The 27,313-nt window shown below is 39.1% G+C and overlaps 1 long non-coding RNA gene across 2 annotated transcripts in view; it reads left to right on the plus strand.

Annotated features, from left to right (window-relative positions):
* Positions 1 to 27,313, plus strand: part of LOC134760308 (uncharacterized) — a 239,474-nt gene that overhangs the window by 197,211 nt on the left and 14,950 nt on the right. For both annotated transcript variants that reach the window (XR_010137625.1, XR_010137626.1), the window contains exon 4: positions 18,129 to 18,246. This is a non-coding gene — a long non-coding RNA (uncharacterized LOC134760308). The remainder of the gene's footprint in view (positions 1 to 18,128; positions 18,247 to 27,313) is intronic.

The following is a 27,313-nucleotide window of genomic DNA, read 5'->3' on the forward strand; positions in this document are numbered from 1 at the left end:
GGCTGCGTGTAGACTCTTCCTGGGGGGCGACTGCTTCCTGTTATCTCTTAGAGACTAGCAGCATGATTAATCCACATGATATCAGTTGAACACCAAGAAAAAAAAATGCATGGCAGAGACTTGTTAAAAGAACTGCATGCTGAGTTGAAAGATCTAAGTGCACAGCCATGCATGATACTAACTTTATTTGTATAAACTTATATTTTCGTCAGATATTTGAGACTCTGTATCGTCATCCACAAAGCGGATGTAAATTCCTTCTGCAATAGCCTCACAATTTTGTGGTGAGGTTCAGTGAGATGCACTTACAAGCTAGTCCTGGGATTTGAACATAAACATGGGTAGGAAGAAGCATCTCTAGGTGAATTCAGCAACACTTAATGTTCTAAAACTGATTCACTGAATGACGAAGTTGTCAAATGGCCCAATCACCACATTTACAAAATTTACTGACTTAACAAAAAGTTATTTATAATAGCTTTAACAAGATTGTTACACTGTTGGTGGGACTGTAAACTAGTTCAACCATTGTGGAAGTCAGTGTGGCGATTCCTCAGGGATCTAGAACTAGAAATACCATTTGACCCAGCCATCCCATTACTGGGTATATACCCAAAGGACTATAAATCATGCTGCTATAAAGACACATGCACACGTATGTTTATTGCGGCACTTTTCACAATAGCAAAGACTTGGAACCTACCCAAATGTCCAACAATGATAGACTGGATTAAGAAAATGTGGCACATATACACCATGGAATACTATGCAGCCATAAAAAATGATGAGTTCATGCCCTTTGTAGGGACATGGATGAAATTGGAAATCATCATTCTCAGTAAACTATTGCAAGGACAAAAAACCAAACACCGCATGTTCTCACTCATAGATGGGAATTGAACAATGAGAACACATGGACACAGGAAGGGGAACATCACACTCTGGGGACTGTTGTGGAGTGGGGGGAGGGGGGAGGGATAGCATTAGGAGATATACCTAATGCTAAATGACGAGTTAATGGGTGCAGCACACCAGCATGGCACATGTATACGTGTGTAACTAACCTGCACATTGTGCACATGTACCCTAAAACTTAAAGTATAATAAAAAAAAGTACCAAAATAATACACCACAAAAAAAAGATTGTTACTAACTTAAAAACAATGTTTTAACAGCTTTAATAAGAATATTCAGTTTACTAAATGCAAAATGCACTTCTCTATTCTTGGCAAATCAGTAAATTGGTGAATTCAGCAAATTAGTCCTACTGCTGAGAAAATTCTTCTAACACCAGCAGGTTTGTGAATTTAAGCTCCAGGAGGATATGGAACACGTGTATCTTGTTGAATGTTGTTTTCTTAATGCTCAGCAGTGTGCCTAAAACATAATTAATAGAATAAATCATCAAATAAATTAATAAATGGGTCTGCATATGAGATTGTGGATGACTGTTGTGCAGAAACAGACTATAAAGAGAGCATCAATTATGCCAATCTTCAGGCCTATAAAAATTTTGGTTAGTATTACCATTTTATTATATTTATAAGGTTATAATTATTTATAAGATTGCATTAAACGTACTAGAATTAGGTGAGAGATGGCTCCTTGGAAGATTATAAGAAAATGTAAACACAGGTTTCTAAGTTTAAGTAAATTTAGCAATGAATAATAGATCATTCAACAGGGGTTTCAATTCAGCACAAATATTTACCTAGAAAACTAGTAACTATTTTGAAATTAAAAAAAAAATGCCCACACACTTTCATATACATATTTAATCAGCCAGCATCATGGTTTAATCAGTAGCTGGTTGGATGTCAAAAAGAGAAAACAAATTTTATTTATGTGTTCCATAATTAGTCTCATTTTAATGTGAAGGACTGAATCGTTGATCAGACTTCTTAAAATCACCATATTCTGTGTGATTGTAATTGATGACACAATTAGCTTCATTACCAAGACAAATTGTGAGCATTCTGAATAGTGCTTTATTTTGGATAATAAAGGGTTGTTTCAACCTAAAGAAAGCACTGTAGTTGAATGATGCGATACCAAGTTGACTTGTAAGGTCTAACTTAGCCATGAAACATGAGAATGATCATTTCTTTTTTACAACCTCTAGTGAATTCAGATAGACTTTATCAAATTGCCTAGTTTACATAATGAGATATTTTACTGTGACAACTAAGAATAGATACATGGCTGTCTTCCTATTCTTAGATGCAGGACTTCATGCTTAATAAAAGCCCATCTCTTTTAATTCAGTCTGTATACTTTCCTGATTTTGATGTGTCATGAACAATTATGCATTTCTTTGAGGATAAAGATAAGCCTAAGCTATGAAAGGAAATATGTTTGGAGTATAAATGAGGTAAATATAATGATGCAAATAGAAGCTAAAGAATGAGAATTACCAAGAAAAGTAGATGTATATTCATTACCATATATGCTGTTATTTCTTATGCATATTCATCTGTTTGGATACTCTTCAATTCTTAAATGTGGATCTGGTCTCGAAGTTTTCATTTAAAATATCTTGCTCCTTGGCATTGTAGGTCCAAGGCTTGACTCCTACAGTATAATAACAGTGTTAAAATCTCACTGAAATTATGCTAACTACATGAGTTTAACCACTGTATATTTAGCACATCTTTACCACTCACTCACTGAGACTATATATAGTATATGCTATATACTGTGTATTAGATACAGTTTGAAAAAATATATAAACCTATAATATATGAATTATTATATAATTATACATTAATCCTATTATTTATTACATACTATATATACATATACAGATATGTCTATATATATATATAAACTCAATGTAATTTAAGTATAGGTTCTGTAGTTTCATTAATGAATCCTCATATTTAATAATAAAGTAAATTGCACACTCACAAAAAGAGCTTAATGTGTTGGTGAATGGGGATATCTTTGGTTCCAGGTGTTCTTTAGGTGCTTATTATTTTTAGGAAGCAGACTGCAGCTGAAATTCTCTGAATTAATTTTATTCTGACTCCTCTTCTCTCCCAGGTATAAAATGGAGAGAGCTTTTCTTGAGGTGCCAATCACTTTGTGTTGTACACATAAGGCAGAAAGGCATTTCTGTGGCTCTTAACTCACAGTCCTTTCTTGGGAGGTCTGCTTTGAAAAAAATCATTTTTTTTTTTTCAACTTTTATTTTAGATTCAGGGGGTACATGTGCAGGTTTGTTACCTGGGTATATTGCATGATGCTGAGGTTTGAGATACAAATGACCCCATCTCCCAGGTACTCAGCATAGTACCTGAGTTTTTCAACCCATGCCTTCCTTTCTCCCTCCCCATTTGTAGTCTGCAGTATCTATTATTCCCATTTTTTGTCCATGAGTACTAAATGTTTAGCTACCCCTTATATGTGAGAACATGTGCTATTTGGTTTTCTATTTCTGCATTAGTTTGCTTGGAGTGATGGCCTCCAGATGCATCCATGGTACTGCAAAGAACATGATTTCATTATTTTTTATGGCTTCATAGTATTCCATGGTGTATTATGTACCACATTTGCTTTGTCCAGTCCACCACTGATGGGCACTGATAAGGTTTGGCTGTGTCCTCACCCAAATCTCATCTTGAATTGTAGTTCCCATAATCCTCACATGTTGTGGGGGGGACCTGGTGGGATGTACTTGAATCATTGGGTAGTTTCCCCCATGCTATTCTTATGATAGTGAGCAAGTTCTCACAAGATCTTGTGGTTTTATAAGGGGCTTTCCCCTTCGCTCAGCTCTCATTCTCCTTCCTTCCACCATGTGAATAAGGACGTGTTTGCTTCCCCTTCTGCCATGATATTAAGTTTTCTGAGGCCTCTCCAGCCATTTGGAACTGTGAGTCAATTAAACTTCTTTCCTTTATAAATTACCCAGTCTCAGGTATGTCCTTATAGCAGTGTGAGAATGGACTAATACCGGCACCTAGGTTGATTCATGTCTTTGCTATTGTGAATAGTGCTGTGAAGAACATGCAAGTGCATATGTCTTTTTCGTAGAATGATTTGTTTTCTTTTTGATGTATTACCTAGTAATGGAATTGCTCAGTCAAAAGTAGTTCTGTTTGAAGTTCTTTGAGAAATTTCCAAACCACTTTCCACAGTGGCTAAACTAATTTACATTCCCACCAATAGTGTATAAGCATTCCCTTTTCTCCACAGCCTGGACAGCATCTATTGTTTGAATTTTTTTTTTTTTTTTTTTTTTTTTTTTTTTTTTTGAGACGGAGTCTTGCTCTGTCACTTAGGCTGGAGTGCAGTAATGTGATCTCAGCTCACTGCAACCTCTGCCTCTCGGGTTCAAGTGATTCTTCTGCCTCAGACTCCTGAGTAGCTGGCATTACAGGCACCTGCCACCACACCCAGCTAATTTTTGTGTTTTTAGTAGAGATAGGGTTTCACCATATTGGCCAGGCTGGTCTCGAACTCCTGACATTGTGATCCACCTGCCTCGGCCTCCCAAAGTGCTGGGATTACAGGCACGAGCCACCATGCCCAGCCTGAATTTTTAATAATAGCCATTCTGACTGGTGAGAGATGGTATCTCATTGTGGTTTGATTTGCAGTTCTCTGATAATTAGTGATGTGGAGCATTTTTTCATATGTTTGTTGGCTGCTTGTATGACTTCTTTTGAGAAGTGTCTGTTCATGTCTTTTGCTCATATTTTAATGGGGTTATTGGTTTATTGCTTGTCAAATTATTTAAGTTTCTTATAGATTCTGGATATTTGATCTTTGTGAGATGCATAGTTTGTGAATAGTTTGTGAATATTTTTTCTCATTCTGTAGATTGTCTGTTTACTTTGTTGATAGCTACTTTTGCTGTGCAGAACTCTTTAGTTTTTTTGTTTTATTTTGTTTTTTTTGTTGTTGTTGTTGTTGTTTTTAGACTGAGTCTCACTCTATCACCAGGCTGGAGTGCAGTGGCACAATCTTGGCTCACTGCAACTTTCACCTACCGGGTTGAAGCGATTCTTCTGCCTCAGCCTCCTGAGTAGTTGGGACTACAGATGCCCGCCACCAGGCCCAGCTAATTTTTGTATTTTTAGTAGAGACGGGGTTTCACCATGTTGGCCAGGATGGTCTCGAACCCCTGACCTTGTGATCTGCCCACCTCGGCCTCTCAAAGTGCTGGGATTACAGGCGTGAGCCACAGTGCCTGACCGAAGCTCTTTAGTTTTATTAGGTCTCACTCGTCAATTTTTGTTTTTGCTGCAATTGCTTTTAAAGCCTTAGTCATAAATGGAAGAATCAATTAAAAAAATTATCCACAGTAACCCTGAAGATTCTGTTGGTTTCGGGATGTGTGTACATTTTAATCTTGATGTCACATCTTAGCTCTTGGTGCAATCTTTATATGGTAATTTGACAAGGTTATTTTTTTGCCTATTTAATTTTATGTGTGGTGAACTGTGTTCTTCAAAGAAAGCAACTAATTGAATAGGTTGAGATCAGACAGACTAAAATCTTCATTTTTATTTCTAGTAGACACTAGTAGATCAGCCTTGGTATTATACAATCATGTATTGCTTAATGACAGGGATGAGTTCTGAGAAATGTTTCATAGAGAGCACTTACACAAACCTAGATGGTATAGCTTATTACACATCTAGGCTATATGATATAGCCTACTGCTCCTAGGTTACAAACCTGTACAGCATGTTACTGTACTGGATACTGTAGGCAATTGTAACACAATAGTAAATATTTGTGTATCTAAGCATATCTAAACCTAGAAAAGGAATTTTTCAGCTCTATGATAATCTTATGGGTTACTATTCTATATGCAGCCCATCATTGAGTAAAACATCGTTATGCGGCACATGACTGTATATTTATATGTATGTCTCACTTTAGCTCATTTTAGCTTCCTGAGAAAACTAAATCTGTTTTTTTAATGCCAACTTGCACATTAACCTTGAAGATGTCTTTAAGGAGTGGCAATTTTGAGTGTTAAGTTGTCAAAGTGTGGCATAATGGTTAAGAATGGCAGTTCTTAAGTACAATGCCCGAGTTCATGCTCTCCACTGACTAGCTCTGTGACCTTGGGAAAGTTCATGATTGTCTTTGTGGCTCAGTTTTCTAACCTGCAAAATAGGGATTACATCAAAATGGATTTTAAAACGTTTAGAGTCCCTGGAATATCAGTATAAGTTCAGTGTCAGCTACTACTACTGCTGCTCTAGTACTACTATAATTATGTTATTATTATTACTATCATCATCATCACCATCACCAATTGGCATAATGATTTAGCCAGAATTAATTTTGCTTTTCAAGGCTGTATTTATTACAATGCATTGCAACCCTAACAGCAAATAAGAATCAACCCAGGGAAAGCTCCAAATACACCGATAGCTGGATCCTATCCCCAGAACAATTAAAGCAGATACTCTGGAAGTGGAAAATGCATGTTGGTTTCAAATGTGCATCTAGCATGGGGAACACCTGATCCGTAGGAAACAGCCTCACAGCCCCTACTTTTAGCTTCAATATGCTTTGTTTTCCCTTTGCCTCAACAACAATTTCATAACTACACCTCTGCAGTTTTTATCTGATCTTAAAATCTTAGGTTTCAAGATACCTTTGTTTAATACTTTATCTGTTTTTCTGAAATATATACATTTAAAATCCTTTAAAAACTCAAATTTATCCCAGACCTACCTGGAGCCTAATTTGCTCCTCCACCACCTGGGTGATTCATGGTTCATGAACTAAAAACTCTTTTGCCAGCCTCTGAGTTTGTTTGCTTTTGTTCCTTCTTCTGTGTTCACACTGCCTCGTTCCACCTCTAGATCATCCCAACCTGTTTCCTTCCATACCTTACTTTTCTCCAATTTAAAAAATCACAAATGTATGACCTCCAGTCACCTACTGGGATGACAGGTTTCCAGTTGATTCTTTAGTGTTTTTTGAGGACAGATGACTTTCTTATTTTCCTAGTTGCCACTGAATATTCATTATTCGGTCTGGCTGCTGCATCCTCCTCAAAAAACACACTCCCAGAAAAAAACTACTACTCATACTCTTTCTCCTGCTGTTAAGAAAATAATAATAGCAATAATAATAATAGTAAAAATGTGAAAACTTAATATGTGCTAAGCACAATTGTACTATATTCCATGTAACCTGTCATTATAAAAAATCATTAGTACACAATATGTGTACATGTTTATGGTGTATATGTGACATTTTGATACAAGCTTGCAATGTGTAATGATCAAATCAGGGTAATTGGAATATCCATCACCTCAAACATTTATCATTTCTTTTTTTTTTATTTTAATTTTTTTCTTTTTTTTATTATTATTATACTTTAAGTTTTAGGGTACATGAGCACAATGTGCAGGTTAGTTACATACGTATACATGTGCCATGCTGGTGTGCTGCACCCATTAACTCGACATTTAGCATTAGGTATATCTCCTAATGCTATCCCTCCCCCCTCCCCCCACCCCACAACAGTCCCCAGAGTGTGATGTTCCCCTTCCTGTGTCCATGTGTTCTCATTGTTCAATTCCTATCTATGAGTGAGAACATGCGGTGTTTGGTTTTTTGTCCTTGCGATAGTTTACTGAGAATGATGATTTCCAATTTCATCCATGTCCCTACAAAGACATGAACTCATCATTTTTTATGGCTGCATAGTATTCCACGGTGTATATGTGCCACATTTTCTTAATCCAGTCTATCATTGTTGGACATTTGGGTAGGTTCCAAGTCTTTGCTATTGTGAATAGTGCCGCAATAAACATACATGTGCATGTGTTTTTATAGCAGCATGATTTATAGTCCTTTGGGTATATACCCAGTAATGGCTGGGTCAAATGGTATTCCTAGTTCTAGATCCCTGAGGAATCACCACACTGACTTCCACAATGGTTGAACTAGTTTACAGTCCCACCAACAGTGTAAAAGTGTTCCTATTTCTCCACATCCTCTCCAGCACCTGTTGTTTCCTCACTTTTTAATGACTGCCATTCTAACTGGTGTGAGATGGTATCTCATTGTGGTTTTGATTTGCATTTCTCTGATGGCCAGTGATGATGAGCATTTTTTCATGTGTCTTTTGGCTGCATAAATGTCTTCTTTTGAGAAGTGTCTGTTCATATCCTTTGCCCACTTTTTGATGGGGTTGTTTGTTTTTTTCTTGTAAATTTGTTTGAGTTCATTGTAGATTCTGGATATTAGCCCTTTGTCAGATGAGTAGGTTGCGAAAATGTTCTCCCATTTTGTAGGTTGCCTGTTCACTCTGATGGTAGTTTCTTTTGCTGTGCAGAAGCTCTTTAGTTTAATTAGATCCCATTTGTCAATTTTGGCTTTTGTTGCCATTGCTTTTGGTGTTTTAGACATGAAGTCCTTGCCCATGCCTATGTCCTGAATGGTATTGCCTAGGTTTTCTTCTAGGGTTTTTATGGTTTTAGGTCTAACATTTAAGTCTTTAATCCATCTTGAATTAATTTTTGTATAAGGTGTAAGGAAGGGATCCAGTTTCAGCTTTCTACATATGGCTAGCCAGTTTTCCCAGCACCATTTATTAAATAGGGAATCCTTTCCCCATTGCTTGTTTTTGTCAGGTTTGTCAAAGATCAGATAGTTGTAGATATGCGGCATTATTTCTGAGGGCTCTGTTCTGTTCCATTGATCTATATCTCTGTTTTGGTACCAGTACCGTGCTGTTTTGGTTACTGTAGCCTTGTAGTATAGTTTGAAGTCAGGTAGGGTGATGCCTCCAGCTTTGTTCTTCTGGCTTAGGATTGACTTGGCGATGCGGGCTCTTTTTTGGTTCCATATGAACTTTAAAGTAGTTTTTTCCAATTCTGTGAAGAAAGTCATTGGTAGCTTGATGGGGATGGCATTGAATCTGTAAATTACCTTGGGCAGTATGGCCATTTTCACGATATTGATTCTTCCTATCCATGAGCATGGGATGTTCTTCCATTTGTTTGTATCCTCTTTTATTTCATTGAGCAGTGGTTTAGCAGTTCTCCTTGAAGAGCTCCTTCACGTCCCTTGTAAGTTGGATTCCTAAGTATTTTATTCTCTTTGAAGCAATTGTGAATGGGAGTTCACTCATGATTTGGCTGTCTGTTTGTCTGTTATTGGTGTATAAGAATGCTTGTGATTTTTGCACATTGATTTTGTATCCTGAGACTTTGCTGAAGTTGCTTATGAGCTTAAGGAGATTTTGGGCTGAGATAGTGGGGTTTTCTAGATATACAATCATGTCGTCTACAAACAGGGACAATATGACTTCCTCTTTTCCTAATTGAATACCCTTTATTTCCTTCTCCTGCCTAATTGCCCTGGCCAGAACTTCCAACACTATGTTGAATAGGAGTGGTGAGAGAGGGCATCCCTGTCTTGTGCCAGTTTTCAAAGGGAATGCTTCCAGTTTTTGCCCATTCAATATGATATTGGCTGTGGGTTTGTCATAGATAGCTCTTATTATTTTGAGATACGTCACATCAGTACCTAATTTATTGAGAGTTTTTAGCATGAACGGTTGTTGAATTTCGTCAAAGGCCTTTTCTGCATCTATTGAGATAATCATGTGGTTTTTGTCTTTGGTTCTGTTTATATGCTGGATTATATTTATTGATTTGCGTATATTGAACCAGCCTTGCATCCCAGGGATGAAGCCCACTTGCTCATGGTGGATAAGCTTTTTGATGTGCTGCTGGATTTGGTTTGCCAGTATTTTATTGAGGATTTTTGCATCAATGTTTATCATTTCTTTGTGTTGGGAACATCCCAAATCTTTTCTTCTAGCTACTTTGAAAAAAAAAAAAAACCAAAATATTACTGTTAACCATATTCACCCTATTGTTCTGTGTAATACTGGAACTTTTGTTTTAGTCTAACTGTATCTTTGTACCCTTTAACCAGCTTTTCTTCATCTCCCCTTCCATTTCTCTTCCCAGCCTCTGGTAAGCATCATTCTACCCACTACCTCCATGAGTTCTGCATTTTTAACTCCCGCATATGAGTGAGAATATATGATATTTGTCTTTATCTTTCTGATCCTGGCTTATTTCACTTAACATAATCACCTCCAGTTACATCCATGTTGATGCAAATGACAGGATTTCCTTTTTTTTATGGCTGACTAGCACTCCATTGTGTATACGTGCCAAATTTTCTTTATCCATTCATCTGTTGATGGACACTTAGGTTTACTCTATATCTTGGCTATTGTGAGTAGTGCTGCCATAAATGTGGGGGTGCAGCTATCCCTTCACTAATTTACTTTCTGTTGGTGAAATACCCAGTAGTGGGATTGCTGGATCATATGATAGTTCCACTTTTAGTTCCCTGAGGAGCTCACATACTGTGTTCCAAAATGGGTTTACTAATTTACATTCTCTTCTTTGCATCCTTGCCAGCATCTGCTACTTTTTGTCTTTTTGATAATAGCCTTTCTAACTGGGGTAAGATGATGCCTTATTGTGGGTTTGATTTGCATTTCCCTGATGACTAGTGGTGTTGAGCATTTTTTAATGTCTGTTGGCCATTTGCATGGCTTCTCTGAGAAATGTCTATTTGTATTCTCTAACTTAATTTTCACTAAAAACTGTGAGATAGATACTATTATTATTCCTTTTTTCAAAGAAGGAAACCAAGGCACAGCAAGAGCTTCCTCTTCACAGTATGCATTATTATAATGGTTAGAAATAGAACTTAATCTCTGGCCACTGTTCCCTCATTCTCTGTTTTATTGGAAGGTGCCTCTTTCCCTGCCTAGATCTTAATCTGCATTCTGTTTTTTTTTTTTTTTTTTTTGAGATTGAGTCTCACTCTGTCACTCAGGCTGGAGTGCAGTGGCACAATCTCAGCTCACTGCAACCTCTGCTTCCTGGGTATAAGTGATTTTCCTGTCTCAGCCTCCTGAGTAGCTGGGATTATAGGTCTGTGCCACCATGCCTGACTAATTTTTGTATTTTTGGTAGAGATGGGGTTTTTCCATGTTGGCCAGGCTGGTCTCAAACTCCTGACCTCAGGTGATCCACCCACCTCAGCCTCCCAACGTGCTTGAATTACAGGTGTGAGCCACCACATCTGGCCTTAACCTGCATTCTTGACATCAGCTGCTCTTTCATACTCAAGGATATTGTCCCTGCTCTCATTTTCTTCTTCCTGACTCTTGACATCCTCTGTCTGCAAATCCCACTATGCTTCTTTCTCTTTAGAGCCACACTTCTGCCAAGCATGTGCCATGCTTCCTGGGCTATTTTTTCACTGAATCACTATGTAATCTGGATATTTCTTTTTTTGCCACGTCTCTACTAAAACTATTCATTCTATGTTTGCCAGTCTTTAAATTGCCATGTCTAATGGACGCCTTTCCTTCTTTCTTATTTTATCTTTCAGAGTATCTGATGCTGCTGGAATCTTCTTTCTTGTGAATTGCCTCCTCTATTGACTTACAAGTCAACACACTTCTGGTGTTGCTCCTTCATGTATATCAGCACCTTCTCTTTCACTCACGGACTTTCCTCCCGCAGCTTGCTCCTCAAGTGCTAATGTTCCCTAGAATTACTGTGTTGGTTCTTTAACTCTATATACTCTGCCTGAGAAATCTCACTCACTGATGATGGAACAGTCAATATTTAATTCAAATTTATTACTCTAGATTTATCTCACTGCTGACAACTGAATGAAGATACCCTGCAAGTACCTGTAGCCTGAGCTCCCCACATCCCATATCCTCTGCCCAATCTGTTCCAGCCTTGTGGGGAATGATGCTACTAGTCACAATATCCTACTAGTCCTACTAGTTGCCATGTCAGCAACAACTATTCTTCTGTTTTCTTTATTTCCAACCAGACTCAGTCACTAGGTTCTGTCAACTTTCTTCTTCCTGCCTATCCCATTGCCTTAACTTAGCTGAGACACATCTGATTATTATGTGATAATCTTTGCCTATCTCTATTTCCCACCACACCACCGCATGCACACCATGCCCCAGCTTAGCTCACTAACGTCCTGGTCTCAGTATCATTCCATGTAATTGCACTTCACTGTAATCTATTTTTCTGGTTACATCTACTTATCTTTTAGGATACTTCATATATCCCCTCATCCAAGAAGCTGTTCCTGATTCCTGTGAGTTGAATTAAATGCTCGTCCCTTATGTTCCATATCTTTCTGAGAATACCTTTAAAATAGAAGTTATCACTCTTATTACAAAGAAAACATTTGGTTTACTTGCCTGTTGTCCCCTCTAAACTCTATGCTTTTGGAGGGCACAGCTGTCATTGATTATTTCTGTATCTCCAGCACATCCTACAATATGCTGCCAGAGTAAATGTTGCATAAATGCTATTTGAATGATTAAATGAATTTTAAGTGATCATTTCACTAAGGGGAAAATACCAGATTAAACTCATTTTTGCTACAACTATAAAGTGTTAAGCGGCAGGCCTCAGAATACATTTTCTGAGCTAGGAAATGCCTTGTGATATTTTTAGATGTGCATCCTGCATCATGACAAGACTGATATTTTTTCTGCCTTTAAACTTGTTTTATTTCTGAGTTGGACTTTGCATACACTCAGAGTGGTGAGATTATGTGGATATGGAGGTTGGCAAAGGAATGAGAATCTCTCAAATTCCTTAATAACCTCCCTCTAGCCTCAGGATTTTTTTTCAGCCTGCCTATATGCCAGCTAATCACAGTCAATGAATCCAAGTTAGAAGACCCTTTAGAGATCATGTACTCCAACACTATTATTTCATATGTGAGGAAACTGAGTCCCACTCTATTGGCTTCCTAGGGCTGCCATAAGCAATTACCCCCATACATGATGACTTAAAACCACAGAAATTTATTCTGTCATAGTTCTCTAGGCCAGAAGTCCAAGATCAAGATGTTGTCAAGAGATCAAGATGAAGGCTGCAGGAAAGAGTTCTTCCTTGCCTCTTCCAGCTTTTCATGGCTCTGGTCTTTGCTTGGCTTAGGGCTGTACCACATCAATCTCTGCCTCTGTCTTTCCATGGCCTTCTTCCCAGTGTTTCTCTAAGATGTCTCCTCCTCTATCTTTTATAAGGACACATGTCATTGAATTTAGAACCCACCCTAAATTCAGGAAGATCTCATTAGGAGATTCTTTTTTTTTAATTAATTAATTTTTTTTAATTATTATACTTTAAGTTCTAGGGTACATGTGTACAACGTGCAGGTTCGTTACAAATGTATACATGTGCCATGTTGGTGTGCTGCACCCATTAACTCGTCATTTACATTAGGTATATCTCCTAATGCTATCCCTCCCCCCTCCCCCCACCCCACAACAGGCCCCGGGGGTGTGATGTCCCCCTTCCTGTGTCCAAGTGTTCTCATTGTTCAATTCCCACCTATGAGGGAGAACATGTGATGTTTGGTTTTTTGTCCTTGCGATAGTTTGCTGAGAATGATTCTTAACTGAGTCACATTTTCAAAAAAAAACCTTTTCCCAAATAATGTCACAATCTGAGGTGCTGTGTACACAGATCTTTTGAGGTCCACCATTTCAACCCACTACATCCACCTCTCCAAAGGCCCAGAACTAGGTAGTGGTATAGTTGCATTAGACTCAGTTTCCAGTCCCTAAGTTGAGGACAGCTGCAAATTGCCCTGCACACTGCACCGTAAGATGTGCTCTGGCAAAGGGGAGGAGTGTAGTTGATCTCATATTGGCAAGACCTCAGCTGTGATTCATTTTCTTTATTCACTAATATATGTGTTCTGAAATACACTGCTATGATCTGAATGTTGTGCCCCTGTACTCCCATTCATATGTTGAAATCTAATTACAAATGTGATGATATTAAGAGACGGAGCCTTTGGGAGGTAATTAGATTATGAAGCTGGAACCCACATGAATGGATTAGTTTCCTTGTAAAGGAGGCCTCAGAGAGCTGCCTTGTCCTTTCCAGACACTGAATTTACCTTGATCTTGGACTTCCCACCCTTTGGAGCTGTGAGAAATACATTTCTATTATTTATAAGCCACTCAGTTTATAGTAGTTCATCATAGCAGCCTAAGCAGACTGAGACACACACAAAATTGGAAAAAGAGAAGTGTGTAATGAAAATTGTTGAGATTCTGTCCTGACTGATGCTCCTAAATCCTTTCTATACTATTTGGCCCAATTATCTTTGTAGATATATTTCCCCCCAGGAAAGAATCAATAGATACTCTGCTCTGTTTCAATTTCTTCCCGTATTACTTATATGTTTTCTTTCTATCTATAAAAAAAAAAATTGGGTTTTCTGAAATATATTTTTTTATTCCTATGAGAATCAGTTTTTCTACGCCACAGACACAAATCAGAACTAATTCACAGCAAATGTGAGCATTCATAAGGAGAAGTATGTTTTATGTTTACTGCATGAAAGCATAGTGAAGGTTCAGGACATGTGTGAAGGCCCATTGTGTTGAAGTAAGGGTGTTTCTTCTATGTTCCCCCCCACTTTCCAGGTGACGAACTAAAGTTCAAATGAATCAGAAAGATAATTGAGCAAATGTGTATCTGGTCAAGGATTTGGGTCCTGATCTCTGTGTTGCCAAAGTATATACTCTTTCCTACACCTTCTTTACATGAATACATTCTTATTTGTTGTAACAACTAGACAGAAGTAGAAATAACCGTACAACAGATATACAACTGGTGGCAGCAACAATCTATCAGAATGGTCAATAATGATCATATCAGCTGTGGCACTGAGTTGCACCTGTGTACACCTTGGGTTGTAGCCTCAGGGTCAGGAAGGCAACAAAAATGGATCTAGACAGGAGCCATGACAGTCTCTGCAGTAACCAGTCTCAGCTGAGTGTTCACCAGTACATGTGTGAGGAAGGATGGAAAGTTAATCCTGCTGCACAGTTTTTTATATTGGGTTCTTTTCTATGCATTTGCTTACTTAATTGAATGTCTATTAAACAAATTGTAACCTTTCTGCAGTTCCATCAATCTTGGTTCTTCTAAATAATCATGTTCCTGGCTTTATAAATACTCAAGCCATAAGAATTTGCTACTAAAAGGGTAGCCTGAAAAGGGGAAGGCAACCAAAATAGGTGTTACTCACCTAGGGCACTGAATGCTTGATAAAGCGCAAAGTTGCAGAAGCAACTATTGTACTAAGGATTTCATTTGTACTTCCCTCTATATTATTTTAAAAAGAATCAGAAACTGTTTTGTTTATCTTGTTTGTCAAAATTACCTAAACCTTTAAATTTACAGTTTGTAAATGCTATGACAAATTCAAATATACATCTTAGTCTACTAATAATTCTTTAATGTATTTATCATAATTCTATTACAAAAAAGAAATAGGTAAAAATAACAAATACTGTAATTATGTTGAATTATTACAAAGGCAGTTATGTCCTAATACTGCTTATTTTCTTCATATCCAAATTATGTAATAAAATGGTTGATTTCTGTGTTATGAAACTGTGACCTCTTTCAGAACTGCAAACTTAACAAGTTTCCTTAAATAGCTTTGACCCTTTCAGACAGGCCCTCCAAGAGCATCTGTTGAATTAATGTTGTAGCAAATGGGAAGATAAAATGTGCTTGCGTGTGTTAATGACATGTTAATATTGTCTTCCCTGCAGAGAAATTGTAATAAGCAGTTGCACCTATTGGCTGGTGGTTGCTGGAATGCATGCTGCCTGCCCCAAGTCTGGCTGTCTTCTATTTTCATATCTGGACCTCTTTCTGTTTCCTATTGTCTGAGTCTGACCTCTGGTTTTAAAATCAATCCCTAACCACTAGCTCAATATTTCAGATCAAAGTAGCTCTGCCAATTGTTCTCTAATCTTATACTTCAGCTCTAAGTTGTCCCTTCCTTCCTTCCTTCCTTCCTTCCATCCATCCATCCATCAATACATATTAAGAGGTTACTGGGTGATACTATGGCTAGATGTTAGAGAAGCAAGACAAATAAAACTTTTCTCATGGAGTTTACAATCGAGTGGGCAAGATCAGATCAGACATGGACTGTGGAACAGTAAGGATAAAGAGTGTTAAAAATGTGGACATGCAGGATGTTGTGGGAATGCAGCACAGTAGGAGCTCGCCTTATCTGACATTTCAGGACAGCAATCTCTGGAGAAATGACATTCAAGAAACATGACGTATGTGTTGGATACAGCCAAAGTAAAGATAAGGGCTAGTGTGTTTTAGCCAGAGTAATGCATGGATAGGCACTGATATTGCCTGAGTATGTTTGACGAACAGAAAATAGACCAGCATGACTAAGAGGCAGAGACCTATGGGGCTTAGGGATAGGGGGAGTTATTGCCTGTAAAAACGGTTTAGGGCTTGGCACTAAGGAATCTTTGAATAATTTTAAGGTAAGAAGAGGCATGGTCAGTGAGGCAGTTGCTGTCTCTTTGTCCAGCTCTAAGCTCACATGCAGCTGAGATAGACTATTTCCAGGCTCACTGGCCACTTCCAATTTCAAGCACCCTCATCCCTCAGCCTTCCTACCCGAGAGTTTTCTTTTGGTGCAGGCACATCTTGCTCAGCTGTCATGCGAGCTATAGCAAGTATTAGGCATTTGAAGTCATGACCATCGGTTTTCAGCAAAAAATGAGTTAGTAGAATTTTTCTTCCTTCAGTGGGGAAATTCTGAGAAATGTTGACATGGTCCTTCAGAATGCCCTAGGGGGATTCATCTTCTGTTGCGATCAGAGTCACCTGTTTATTAGCTTCTCCATTTCTCTGGCCTACTTCCTCTACTGTTTCACTTGTGCTTCTTGGATCATATCCTAAATAAATTACCTGCACGGAAGTCCTTATCTCAGGATTTTCTATTCAAGGAACTCAAACTAAGAGGGATAATACCAGAAGTTATATTAAAAAGTATATTCTAAGAATGGGGTTCCAATTGGAGGACTCACTGGTCATATAGCAACAAAAACTATTGCTGGTGATTGCAAGTGGGGGTAGTGATAATCCCTGGAGCTTGGAGCATCATATTTACTCAGTCTCCCCTGTGGTGAATTGGGTTGAGGTAAAGATTGAAGCTGAACCATTAACTTATGCAACAACTTTTATACTTGAACACATATGGGAGCAATGCTAATTATATGGGTTGTGGAGTCGTCTGGCATTTGTTCACATCCCTAGAATCCTTGATGAAAGAAAATAACAGGCTCAGATCCATAACTATCATTCAGGGCACACTTTAAGAACTGGAAAATGTTCTGTAGCCACAGGACAGATTGTATTAAAAAAATATAACAGGAGATGAAAATGGAAAAGAAGATGGAATGCACAATCTGGTAGGTCTCTTATGCAAAAATCAGGGTCCTAATACTTCATTATTCTCAGAGTCCTAATACTTTATTATAATCTATTATTTTAAGATATTAGGGAGCTCAGTTTTGTAACAGAATCTCTCCTTAATAATATTTGGTTCTTAAGATCCTGAGACCTAGAATGGGAACTTTTGAGGGGGGATGCATGGTAATATTAAGGCCCCCAAAGTCTTATGAACTCTCTGGATAGGCACAAGTGGCTTCCTTGCCCTTGTTAAAGGTTAAATGTGCACTAGAGTAAAACTCCACAAATAATGGTGCTCCCATTCCTCAGTGAGACCATTCTATTTTTTTTTTTTTTTTTTTTTGAGACAGAGTTTTGCTCTTGTTGACCAGGCTGGGTTGCAATGGCGCAATCTCTGCTCACTGCAACCTCTGCCTCCTGGGTTCAAGCGATTCTCTTGCCTCAGCCTCCCAAGTAGCTGGGATTACAGGTGAGTGCCACCACACCTTGCTGATTTTGTATTTTTAGTAGAGATGGGGTTTTACCATGTTGGTCAGGCTGGTCTCGAACTCCTGACCTCAGGTGATCCACCTCTGCCTCCCAAAGTGCTGGGATTACAGGCATGAGCCACTGCGCCTGGCCAAGACCATTCTAACTTGTGTTCTGCATGGTTTCTCAGACAGTGCCCACTGGAACTGAGCTCCATTGCTCATTGTAGTATCCCATTCTGGGCCTGTTGCCAATTCCTGATTCATTTCCCACACCCCCTCACCTGTGCATCCTGTGATCCCTTCCCAAGCAGATTGCCTACATCCAAGTTTTTTTTTTTTTTGACAGAATCTCGCCCGGTCGTCCAGGCTGGAGTGCAATGGCATGATCTCGGCTCACTGGAGCTTCCGCCTCCCAGGTTCAAACAATTCTCCTGCCTCAGCCTCCTGAGTAGCTGGGATTATAGGTACTTGCCACTATGCCCAGCTAATTATATATATATATATATATTTTTTTTTTAAATAGTGACAGGGTTTCACCATGTTGGCCAGGCTGGTCTCGAACTCCTGACCTAGTGATCCTCCAGCCTCAGCCTCTCAAAGTGCTGGGATTACAGGTATAAGCCACCATGCTTGGCCCCGAGTTCTTTATTAGCACCTATTGTATGAGTAATCCATAAAAATACAGCAATTTTAAAGATCATTCTAGTTGCAGTATGGAAAGTCAATTGGAGGGAATCGAGAGTAAATATGGAAAGACCAATAAGGAGGATATTTAATATTCCAGGTGAAAGCAGATAGTGGTGTAGACTGGACTTGTGCCATGGTGATGGCCCAGTTCTAGAGATGGAATCAACAATAAAAAATTGGTTGTATATACAGGGGAGAGTTATTTCCATTAGTTTGCTATCTGCAGCAGTTTCCCCTTTTGCTGTCTTGGAACTTATACCTGCCACCCAACCAGCTCTTGGCACTGTCTTTTCCAACATTTTTGAAGGTTATATTAGTCCGTTTTCACACTGCTATAAAGAACTACCTGAGACTAGGTCGTTTATAAAGAAAAGAGGTTTAATTGACTCACAGTCTGTAGGCTTAACAGAAAGCATGACTGGGAGGCCTTAGGAAACTTAAAATCATGGCAGAAGGTGAAGGGGAAGTAAGCACGTCTTACCGTGGCAGAGCAGGGGAGAGAGAGAGAACGAATGGGGAACTGCCACACACTTTTAAACCATCAGATCTCAGGAGAACTCACTCACCATCATGAGAACATCATGGAGGAAACAGCCCCCATGATCCAATCACCTCCTACCAGGTCCCTCTCCTGACAATGGGGATTACAATTCAACATGAGATTTGGGCGGGGACACAGAGCCAAACCATATCAAAGGGCATCTGAGCTATGAACACACATCCATTTTTAAGATTTTAGTAATTATTTCCCGATTTCTCCTGAAATCAACTGTAATGTGTACTTGGATTACCACAGATTATCACCCATCAGATTTCATTTAGGCCCGTCTTGCCTTTTAAATCATTTTTTAATGCTTCCTGCTGGATGCATCCTCAGTTTCCTGTTTAATTCTAGTGGTTCTTTCTTGATTCTCAGTCTGGTTCTACATGGTCAGGCATCCCTAATCAGAACAAACCTCAGCTCAAAATAAATAACGGATCACCGTCAATTACATTCCTACCAGTCTCAACTACTTCTTCTATCAAGTGGCCTCAATTCATGCATCTGTTCAAGCTGATGATGTGCACTAGTCTCTGAGAATACACCATTTTTCTTAAAACAGGATGTTTCTTAGAGGTAATAATGTTATTTTTCTCGATAAATGAGACAGCTTGAATGCTTCAAAAGAATAACAGTGTAGATCTGCCTACCTCCTCTCTTAGATCCCACCTCCTTGCTGGAGTTGATAAGCCCTCTGTTTGGCTGAGAACACAATTCTCTCTCTTCAACTTTTTACAACATCATGGCAACTCTGTCCCCTTACATCTGGTGCCTAAAATGTATGGTTCTCGCTCTTTACCATATCTCAAAATATCTTCACTTAGAAGTCCCTGTGAGTGAATTTAGTAAGGAACTGACTACAAGCCAGGATCTAGGAAAATCTTGTTGAAGATCTCTGATATTTGTAAGGAACTGTGGGTTGAAGCAAGTAAGAAATACATGTGTACTGCACCCACCAACTCGTCATCTAGCATTAGGTATATCTCTCAATGCTATCCCTCCCCCCTCCCCCCACCCCACAACAGTCCCCGAAGTGTGATGTTCCCCTTCCTGTGTCCATGTGTTCTCACCAGCATGGCACATGTATACATATGTAACTTACCTGCACATTGCGCACATGTACCATAAAACCTAAAGTATAATAATAATAATAATAATAATAATAAAAGAAAAAAAAGAAATACAGGTGTAGAATGGTAAGTAGTAAAAATGATACAAATAGCAATTAAAGGAGAAATGTCCCAAGTATATAAATAAACACCTTGCACTCTACCTGTGGCAGCTGCCTGGAAATGTCCATGTCCTCTTCTTTCTGGCCACATGACTAGATGACATTTTCAATTTCCCATGAAGTTAGAAATGGCATGTGACTGATTTCTTACCAATGGAATTGTGAGTAAATGTGATATTCTCCATCTAAAATTCTGGCTAGCTCTCTTATTAGTGCCTATCCACCCTCTGTCCCCTCTGGTGAGCTGGAATGCAGACCACCGCCAAGGCCACCTTAAGGGCCACGCACTGAAGAACACTGACTCTTTGTCTCCTAGGTCACTTGGATTTGCTGACCTTGATGACCAGTAAACTGGCTCAATACTGTTCTCTGAGCAAGAAATAAACTTCTATGTTTAAGCCACAAAAGTTTTTTAAAATTGAAAAGATGAAGAGTTTATTTCAGGCTGAATATTCTAAAATATACTTTTTAGGATATATGGATTTTAACTGGGCACTCCTGAAGGATGGGGTAGGACTTGAATCAATTGAAGTAAAGGTTGACATTCAATATATGTGACAAAATAAGATAAAAATCAAAGAAGAATTTGTGCAAATAGGGGTGAAGGGGCAGGAAGCAAATAAATTTGATTAGAGTAGAAAGATCTTCAGAATGGTTCAAAGCAAGGGTGGATAATAGGATTGAGTTAGCTTGTGAAAGACATTCCATATCTGGAAAAATATTTTAATTTTATAATGTTGGCAATATGTATATTTGAAAAAATGAACAATGCTCTGACACAATAAAGTGTTATACTACGAAAATTAATCTTGCAAACATATAATAGTTTGAGGCCAAAATGAACTCTTTCTGGAAGTGTAAATAAGAGGCTCCTGAAATAATTTTATATGAATTACAAGATCAAGAATGTTAGGAAGAAAACAGAAATGGCTACTTTACCTATGGGGATAAGACTTTTGTCTTTTAATTAGTCAAATCTAATTCTAAATCTTGAGGATCGTCTTCTGTTTTGTCAGTAAAAGTTAAAAGGCAGAAGCAATCAATTTGATCTGTCTCTCAACATGGCCAAGGATTTGCCTAATTATTTATTTTATTTCATTTTTTATTATACTCTAAGTTCTGGGGTACATGTGCAGAATGTGCAGGTTTGTTAAATAGGTATACACCGTGCCATGGTGGTTTTCTGCCCCCATCAGCCTGTCATCTACATTAGGTATTTCTCCTAATGCTGTCCCTCCCCTAGCCCCTCGACCACCTGACAGGCCCCATTGTGTGATGTTCCCCTCCCTGTGTCCATGTATTCTCATTATTCAACTCCCACTTATGAGTGAAAACGTGACGTTTGCCTAATTATTTTTATGAAATTATGCACATGTATTCTTTAGAACAACTAAGGTTGCTTGACCAGCATTTATAATTTTCCTTTTACTCATAGTACTTTTAGTCTGATGGGAAAAAATAACATTCCAAGAGCAATTACTTAATTACAATGGTGTCTAAATGCTTACAGGTCAGGTTATAGGAAGGCACAACAGCATACAACTTGAGGTTTTAATGGGAAGTAAGGGACAGGATGGCATTCACAGACATTGATTCTCGGTAAGCATCATCAATTGTTTAAGTCATGAGGTCAAAAAGTGTTAGGGGTGGGAAATATCAAAGAGCTAGACATACTTAAAGGGGCAAGTGACACACTATGAAGGAAACAAACAAAAAAAATCACAGATAAATCCGGAGGAAATGAGCAATTCAATAACTACTTAGCTCATTGAACTTTCTTTAGTGTGGAGAATGAGAGTTTAATGTAAAGGGAAATAAAGTAGGATCAGAAATCATAAAACTGATTTTGAAGTACACGTATTTAAATCCATTAGAGCTTCCCTATTTCGGAAACTGATCAGACAGTGGTTAAATAAATGCGATGAATAGCACTGGTGTCCTCAGCGATGTACTTAGAACCATTTAAATGTTTGTTTTTAGGCTGCCATTATATTTATTAGGAAGAAAAACAAAACTCTTGTAGCAGACTAATGCATCTTACCTTGATTTCCTTGTAAATCTCCTCCTCTCTGTTTAGCTTAAGTCTTCATTTCCTCACTTTAATTCTCACATTACTTATAGTTGATTCTTCTTAAAATAGGTTGTTTTTTTAACATGATCATCTGGAACCAATTTAGGCAAAAAGTGTTTGTACATAAGCCCAGCTCTTTGATGTCCAAAGACTTTCAAAATGATTAATGTGGGTCAGCTAAATATTGCACTGATCAATACGAGAAGGCAGAGACAAGAAGAACAAATAAACATCCAACTCTCATTGTGAGAACACAGATTGGGGATCTGTATCTCAGTAGCTCTCCACAACCATCCACTTCCTAGGGTACTAGGCCATAGGATTCACGCTTACACATTCCCTCAGTATAAGTCTTTTCTATGCTTGTTTATTAAAAGGCAAGAAAGCCTTAGGATGTACAATTTGCCATATTTATTATTTGTTCATTATTGTTTGAATGCCTACCTTGTATTAAGTGTGAAGGTGGGTCTTGGGTAAACTTCAGTGGGAAGATAGCTATCATTTTTCTCATGGAATTTATATATAGTGAGGAAACAGATGGTAAATAAATAACAATAATAAACTGGGAAATGTGTTATAATGGGGGAATGCAGGGTGGTGTTCTGGCATGTACTAAGGCATTTTTGCTCTTCAGTGGGTTAGAGAAGTTCTTTCTGAGAACTTATGCTTCAATTGAGACTTGGAGGAACAGTTGAATTATCCAGAAGAAGGTGATGTGAAGAGGAGGATTCTTGGCAAAAAGAAAACTGTCGGCCAAGAACACGAACAGCTGAGGGAGATGGGAGGGAGTGAAAGAATTTCAGTACATTTTGAGAATAAAATACGTGTCAACGTATCCAGAAATCAATATGGAGATGAATCTGTAGGTAGAGGCCATATAGTAAACTCAAGGCCTTAAGTTGGATTTTATCTTAGTAGCAATGAAAAAATTGTTGAAGAATCTCAAGCAGGGAGTGGCGTGATGTTATAGGGTAGACAGTGGATTAATGGCAAGCAAGAAGGGAGCTTGGGAGACATGGTAGTTTTTACAATATATGAGAGAGATGGCATGTGCATGCACTAGGGATAAACAGTCTGAATGGAGAGAACTGTGCAAATCCAAGGGCTACTTAGAAGGCAGACCCATTGCATGTCTAAGAGGGTGGGAGCTTATGTGACCTCCACATATCTGGTTCAAGAAGTGGATAAATGGGATTTATTTGCTAAAACAAAGGCACTCAAGGGAATGAGAAAGTTTGAAGGGAGAAATGATTGGTTTTATCTTCAATAGATACCACCTCCAAGTGTGACTTTCCAGTATATAGTTATGTCTTCATGTCTGAAACTCAAAAGACACATCTGGACTGGTGTGTTCATGTGTATACACAGTCTATTACACATATATTTGGGAAATATCACAGACAGAAGATAATTCAAGCCTTAATAATAAATGTGATCAATGTAGTTGATTGTGCCCCACAAACAGGGTAGACAAGAATCCTAAACAATGTTTAAGTGATTGGTAGATGAAAAGAGCCTGTACAGGAGATGGAGGGAGGGGTGGCTCAGGAGGAAGGAGAAGACCAAGATATGTTGTCAGCAAAGTGAAAGGCATAGTGTTAGAAGAAGCAAGTTACCTCTAAAATGTTAGCAAAAGTGAAGACCAAAAGGGATCATTTGGACATCACATTAGCTGTTATTGATGACTTCAGGAAAAGAAATTTCAGTAGATTGATGGGAATAGACGTCAGAGTTCAGTGAGGTGTTAAGAATTAAGGAATGTCAGCACAGAAACTGGAAGTATTGAATTAATGAAAAGAAGTTTGGGACTTGGCTTTTTGAGGCAGTTCCAAGATGGCCGAATAGGGACAGATCCAGTCTACAGCTCCCAGCATGAGCGATGCAGAAGACAGGCAATTTCTGCATTTCCAACTGAGGTACTGGACTCATCTCATTGGGGCTTATCGGACGGTGGGTGCAGGACAGTGGGTGCAGCCCACTGAGCATGAGCCGAAGCAGGGTGAGGCATAGCCTCACCTGGGAAGTGCAAGGGGTCAGGGAATTACCTTTCCTAGCCAAGCGAAGCTGTGACAGATGGCATCTGGAAAATCAGGTCACTCCCACCCTAATACTGTGCTTTTCCAATGGTCTTAGCAAATGGCACACCAGGAGATTATATCCCGCGCCTGGCTCAGAGGGTCCCATGCCCACGGAGCCTCGCTCACTGCTAGCACAGCAGTCTGAGATCGAACTGCAAGGTGGCAGCAAGACTGGGGGAGGGGCACCACCATTGCTGAGCCTTGAGTAGGTAAACAAAGTGGCTGGGAAGCTCGAACTGGGTGGAGCCCACTGCAGCTCAAGGAGGCCTGCTTGCCTCTGCAGACTCCATCTCTGGGGGCAGGGCATAGCCAAACAAAAGGCAGCAGAAACCTCTGCAGACTTAAATGTCCCTATCTGACAGCATTGAAGAGAGTAGTGGTTCTCCCAGCATGGAGATTCAGATCTGAGAACGGACAGACTGCCTCTTCAAGTGGGTCCCTGACCCCCAAGTAGCCTAACTGGGAAGCACCCCCCAGTAGGGGCAGACCAACAGCTCACACAGCCAGGTACTGCTCTGAGACGAAGCTTCCAGAGGAACGATCAGGCAGCAACATCTGTTGTTCAGCAATATTTGCTGTCCTGCAGCCTCTGCTGCTGATACCCAGGCAAACAGGATCTGGAGTGGACCTCCAGCAAATGCCAACAGACCTGCAGCTGAGGGTCCTGACTGTTAGGAGGAAAACTAACAAACAGAAAGGATATCCACACCAAAACCCCATCTGTACGTCACCATCATCAAAGACCAAGGTAGATAAAACAACAAAGATGGGGAAAAAACAGCAGAAAAGCTGAAAATTCCAAAAATCAGAGCACCTCTCCCCCTCCAAAGGCACACAGCTCCTCACCAGCAACGGAACAAAGCTGGATGGAGAATGGCTTTGATAAGTTGAGAGAAGAAGGCTTCAGACTATCAAACTTCACTGAGCTAAAGGAGGAAGTTCGAACCCATCGCAAAGAAGCTAAAAACCTTGATAAAATAGTAGACGAATGGCTAGCTAGAATAACCAGTGTAGAGAAGTCCTTAAATGACCTGATGGAGCTGAAAACCATGGCACGAGAACTACATGATGAATGCACAAGCCTCAGTAGCCAATTCAATCAACTGGAAGAAAGGGTATCAGTGATTGAAGATCAAATGAATGAAATGAAGTGAGAAGAGAAGTTTGGAGAAAAAAGAGTAAAAAGAAACGAATAAACCTCCAAGAAATATGGGACTATGTGAAAAGACCAAATCTGCTTCTGATTGGTGTACCTGAAAGTGACAGGGAAAATGGAACCAAGTTGGAAAACACTCTGCAGGATATTATCCAGGAGAACTTCCGCAACCTAGCAAAGCAGGGCAACATTTAAATTCAGGAAATACAGAGAACACCACAAAGATACTCCTCGAGAAGAGCAACTCCAAGACACATAACTGTCAGATTCACCAAAGTTGAAATGAAGGAAAAAATGTTAAGGGCAGCCAGAGAGAAAGGTTGGGTTACCCACAAAGGGAAGCCCATCAGACTGACAGTGGATCTCTCGGCAGAAACTCCAAAAGCCAGAAGAGAGGGGGGCCAGTATTCGACATTGTTAAAGAAAAGAATTTTCAACCCAGAGTTTCATATCCAGCCAAACTAAGCTTCATAAGTGAAGGAGAAATAAAATCCTTTACAGACAAGCAAATGCTGAGAGATTTTGTCACCACCAGGCCTGCCCTACAAGAGCTCCTGAAGGAAGCACTACACATGGAAAGGAACAGCCAGTACCAGCCATTGCAAAAACATGCGACAATATAAAGACCATCGAGGCTAGGAAGAAACTACATCAACTAACGAGCAAAATAACTAGCTAACATCATAATGACAGGATCAAATTCACACAAAACTATATTAACCTTAAATGTAAATGGGATAAATGCTCCAATTAAAAGACATAGACTGGCAAATTGGATAAAGAATCAAGACCCGTCAGTGTGCTGTATTCAGGAGACCCATCTCACGTGCAGAGACACATATAGGCTCAAAATAAAGGGATGGAGGAAGATCTACCAAGCAAATGGAAAACAAAAAAAAGGCAGGAGTTGCAATCCTAGTCTCTGATAAAACAGACTTTAAACCAACAAAGATCAAAAGAGACAAAGAAGACCATTACATAATGGTAAAGGGATCAATTCAATAAGAAGAGCTAACTATCCTAAATATATATGCACCCAATACAGGAGCACCCAGATTCATAAAGCAAGTCCTTAGAGACCTAAAAAGAGACTTTGACTCCTACACAATAATAATGGGAGACATTAACACCCCACTGTCAACATTAGACAGATCAACGAGACAGAAAGTCAACAAGGATACCCAGGAATTGAACTCAGCTCTGCACCAAGCAGACCTAATAGACATCTACAGAACTCTCCACCCTAAATCAACAGAATATACATTCTTCTCAGCACCACATCACACTTATTCCAAAATTGACCACATAATTGGTAGTAAAGCACTCCTCAGCAAATATAAAAGAACAGAAATTATAACAAACTGTCTCTCAGACCACAGTGCAATCAAACTAGAACTCAGGATTAAGAAACTCACTCAAAACCACTCAACTACATGGAAACTGAACAACCTGCTCCTGAATGACTACTGGCTAGATAATGAAAGGAAGGCAGAAATAAAGATTTCTTTGAAACCAATGAGAACAAAGGCACAACATACCAGAATCTCTAGGACACATTTAAAGCAGTGTGTAGAGGGAAGTTTATAGCACTAAATGCCCACAAAAGAAAGCAGGAAAGATCTAAAATTGACACCCTAACATCGCAATTCAAAGAACTAGAGAAACAAGAGCAAACACATTCAAAAGCTAGCAGAAGGCAAGAAATAACTAAGATAACAGCAGAACTGAAGGAGATAGAGACACAAAAAACCCTTCAAAAAATAAATG

Source organism: Pongo abelii, chromosome 17, assembly GCF_028885655.2.
Source record: "Pongo abelii isolate AG06213 chromosome 17, NHGRI_mPonAbe1-v2.0_pri, whole genome shotgun sequence".
Taxonomy (NCBI): Eukaryota; Metazoa; Chordata; class Mammalia; order Primates; family Hominidae; genus Pongo; species Pongo abelii.